Genomic DNA, 4509 nt, shown 5'->3' with positions numbered 1-4509 from the left:
ATAGATTCTCATTGAGGGAATCACAAACTTCTTTAAGCAGTGTCTGTTTTTGCTATTTCATCCACGAAGGAGAATCGAATCGATAGCTTTCTGGATTTGCTTCTTCAATTGGGGTAGGAACTCCTGGATCTTTTCAAATCTCTCATGAAGTTTTTGGATTTCTGGAGCATAGCCATCATAATGGCTGTGTTTAGTCGATCTTGGAGTTCTTGACTTTGGAGTTCTCCTGAGTCCGTTTCTTCTCCTGCTTTGGATGGAGTTGGAGTACCAATATTGGAGAAGTCAATGTTCCTTATGATGGAGGAGAATGGTGTGCCAGGCTGGACTTTCAATTTTGATCCTGAAGCTTTTTCTCCCAAATTCTTTAGGTGGATTCGATTCTTTCAATTTTGCCACTTGACTTGACTGGATCATTTTTTGTTTCATTGTTCCATCTCCAACAAGCTGTTGTTTGGCAAAGACTAATTGTTGCTCAATGCTATCTCCTGCCATTTTTTCTTAGTTTTTTGTGGTATTTTGATGGTGGGCTTTTGATTATTTTTGAGTTAGATGCCCCATGGTGGGCGCCAATTGTTTTAGCGAGATTTTCTCGTGATCTAGAGCGTCCGCCAGGGATTTATATGTAGGGTGATCTAACTCGAATAACTTGCCTGATTGGTGTAATTAAATGTAAAACAGACTAATAAATAATGACACAAGGATTTTAAACGTGGAAAAACCACGGGAATAAGGGAAAAAACCACGGGCACCAAGCCGGGAGTGATTGTTGCTATGATTTTGGATAGCCCGACAGAGTATTGTTGTATCGGGCGTGATGTGCGAATATATTGCTTAAGAATACAAAGTATATGAGTAAAAGTGATGGTATCTCAGATAATCCTTCTTGTCTTCCCCCACTTTCTATTTATAGGTGGTTGCCTTCAATCCCTTTGTGCCGTTTAGGTTTTCCTGGTAAATAGGGAATGTCCCCTATTTACCCGGAGATGGTTGCTTCTTTCTTAGCCGTTGCTTTGACTGCTCCCTATATTTTTGCCTTCTGGAATTGGTCTTCCTTTTTTGTAGGGAACATATGAGACTGCTTGTTTGTTGCCTGCAATGGCCTGGTGCTTTATCTTTTTTTGTTCTTTGGTTATTTCTCGCCTTTGTCTTTAATCAACTCCCGCTTAGTGCCTGTCAATCTTGGAGTAATGCCTGGTTTTAGATCTCTAGAGCCTGGAAGTTGTCTTTGGCTGTTGCCTGGCCTATATCAGGTCAGGCAGGATAATTTAGGGCCCAACACTTATATTTTTAACAATTCCAAAACCAAAATCACCATTTTCATCTTAAAATTCAAGCAAAAATCACCATAACTTCCTCATTTCTTATCGGATTTTCACATAATTTATATTTTCGGAATCCTCTCTTCGAGATCTACCTCCTGGTATATTTTAATTTCAGTTTTCTTGATGTTGTTTTAAGACGAATTTTGGCATAATTTCGGTATTTATACTTATTATTGTGTTTTTATTGTTTATTTAGGTGAAGAATTGGAAGACGAGTTTGGGGACTCGTATATTGTCGAACATAGTGGTTAGTCGGCAGATTAGGGTTGGTTTTTAAGGTGCTAATTGCTCATTTTCTAGCTTAAGGTAACATATTTCGAGTTACTCGACGAATAATCGTCACATTCTTTGCTTTTTATATGTTTTTTTTATTTTTGTTTGAGTAGTAAATTTTCACATGATAAAATGGGTTGCATGCATGTCTAATGTTTGTCTTTTGTTAGTTTAAGTTAACCATTTGTATATTATTGTTTAGAACAAATTTGGATGAGTAATTATTTGATGGGACAAATCCGCGGGTTGGCTGGAACGTGTCAGTACCGGACCGAGACATTTTCCAATGTTTCCAAAAATATGACAGATTGAACGGCGTCAAAAAATTAGGTGGTTTAGCCACTTGAATCACTCAATTCGGAGTCCGTATGAGTATTTGGCGTCGTTTTACCGAAAAATTTATAGAAAAGTTACTGTTCACAGACCCGCGGTACTGTTCACAGCAGTGAAACAGGCCCGTGACGGGCCGCGGCAGGCCCGTGCTTGGCCCGGGTTGGTCCGTTGCTTGTTTCGCGGTTTTTCATGCTTTGTTCATCACTTTAGGTTCATTAATGTTATAGTTAGAATAAGTAACATATGGTTAAACCTTTGAAATGAATAATGTTAATGGTAAAAATTATGTTTATATTGGTAGTTGCACATGTTAGGGTAGATTATAAAATGAAATTGTAATGATTAGGCTCAAAATGAATTTTATAGCGATAATTGTAATGTTTTGATGATTGTGCCGAAAACTGAGCCTTGGTCCCTTTGACTGATTCGATGTCAGTCAATTGTGTGATTGGTCAGCCGCATTTTAACCCGTACCTGTTGCAGGACTGGGGTTGCGGGTAAAAATTCGGTTGGATGAAGTTTTATATGAATTGGATAATCGGCCTTTTTCTTGTTTTAGGCCATTTATTATATTTTTATTTCACATGTGTAGTTAGTTGATTTGAGTAACTTCTTATATTGTTGAAACGGCCTTAGATTCCCTGAAGCCTTTAATATTGTTAATATTGCTAGAAATGGTATTGGTATTAAATACTTTCTTGCAGGTTGTTGTGTTTGTCATAGATAGGTCTTTATAGTCTCTGACGAGTATATGTTCACTGCTTAATAGCCTTTGTGTTCCTGACTAGTGGATTTATATCCAAGTTGGGGCATGACCTCGTTACTTATTTTGATAGTAAGTGGTCAGCTTAAGTACTAGCCAACCCTTTGGTGGACTCCTTAGGGTACTCACTTTGTTTTAGAAAAATTGTGGGTCTTGGGTGCGGTGGTGTGTATCCGCATGTCTAGGTCTGCGCAGATTTTAGGCTAGGGTTGTGTTGTGTCTTGGCCATGTTTTATTAATATTAACCGCTGAGCCAAGATACCGGTTCGATTACCTTCCCTACCTCGTGGTATAGACTCGAGTTACAAAGTGACTATTGACCGTACTAAGAACTTATGCCTGTCTTTGATATATTGCCCTTTCTTGTATGGTGATTTTATGAATTGTAATAGGTGAGATGTAAGCGGTTCTGATTGATAAAGTTTGGATTACTAATTGTTATATGTTTCACATGCTAGTTTACTTTGGTTAGTTTAGGGGTCGTAGGTTAGAATACATGATAATTAAATTGTTTATCATGTTGTTTACATGTTACACTACATGTTACATTAAATATGACGTTTCGTGGCTGGGAGGACTCGAAGTTACTCCCCACTGAATTGTGGCTTTCGTGTTTGTATAAAATGCGATTGACAGGTGCTTGATGCTTAGTTGGGGTACACGGACGAGCTAGTGAGCAAAGGAACCTTGGACTTAGTTTGGCTATTTTTAGTAGTAAACCTTTTAACTTTTGGTTATGTATATATTTTGAAGGGACATATGTCTCCCTCTTTTAATTTGGTTTGTATCTCTATATTTTCTTGCCTTTAGCATAGTTATGAAAATTAGTTTGATAGAATTTACACAGGTTTTGACACCCTCCTCTTGGAGATGTTTGTGAATGGTTTAGGAAAATTTTAAAAATTACAGGTTTTATCTAGTTGAACCAATTACAAACATATCCTGTCAGTTTTTCTGTAGAATTTACGTGTTTTAATTAACGCTAAATTTAAGGGTGTCACAATCTGAAAGGCTTGGACGCTCGGATTCAGGGCTTCTTGGACGGGCGTCTTGGCTCCTTGGACGCTCGAATTCATCTTCAAAATGCTTCTCTTCGCAAATTCCTTATTATTGCAATGTTAGTCTTTGGTTCTTGCCCTTCCTTCAATACCCGTTCAACCAAGATCGTCAATGTCCTTCCGAAACCCTAGGTCCGTGTCCATCTTAGATGAAAATATCTCTTCTTGGATTAGGGTTAGGTTAAATAAACTCGCAAACCCTAGGTAGCATGACGACCCACAAGTCGTTTTACTAACCAATAGAGATATGCAAGTTATCCATTATAACAACCCATATATCAACTCTACTATAGATACAAATGATTTAGAAATATGTTTAAAGAATTTTATCCTTTGAAAAATGATTTCAAAGCTATTAAAATCGTGCTATTAAAATTCTACCTAAAGTTATAGTAGAAACAGCTATAACTTTAAGTTTGGTAAGTAATGTTATAGGTGAAATAGCTATATCTTTACCTTCCCAATATTCCTTTCTTAAGATACCGTCATTAGATGAAGACCTATACTAGCTAATCTTCCTTGAGATCTTCAGTGATAGGATCTTCTCTTTATCTTGACCAAAAGCTTTTCATCTTAAGCTTTGTTAAAGACTTGATCTAGCCTTTTGCTTGAGTGATCATCATACTTGAAACTTGTTACAGTTACTATAACGCTGTAAGAATCTTCAATGTTATAGCTCAAGCGGCTATAAAATTACTTGAATGATTCCTCACAAATCTTCAATGTTATAGCTAAGAATGCTATAACATTGCTTGCTAAA

General features: G+C 37.1%; 1 long non-coding RNA gene across 1 annotated transcript; it reads left to right on the top strand.

Moving 5' to 3' along the window:
- Positions 1 to 1290: 1290 nt before the first annotated feature.
- LOC141591129 (uncharacterized) lies at positions 1291 to 3395 on the top strand. The gene is made up of 3 exons (XR_012520675.1): positions 1291 to 1420; positions 1519 to 1628; positions 3328 to 3395. It is a non-coding gene; the product is annotated as an uncharacterized LOC141591129 (long non-coding RNA).
- Positions 3396 to 4509: the final 1114 nt, after the last annotated feature.

This window comes from Silene latifolia, chromosome 7 (genome assembly GCF_048544455.1).
Source record: "Silene latifolia isolate original U9 population chromosome 7, ASM4854445v1, whole genome shotgun sequence".
NCBI lineage: Eukaryota > Viridiplantae > Streptophyta > Magnoliopsida > Caryophyllales > Caryophyllaceae > Silene > Silene latifolia.
Note: the sequence above shows the minus strand (reverse complement) of the source record. Positions and strands in the feature narration are given on the sequence as shown.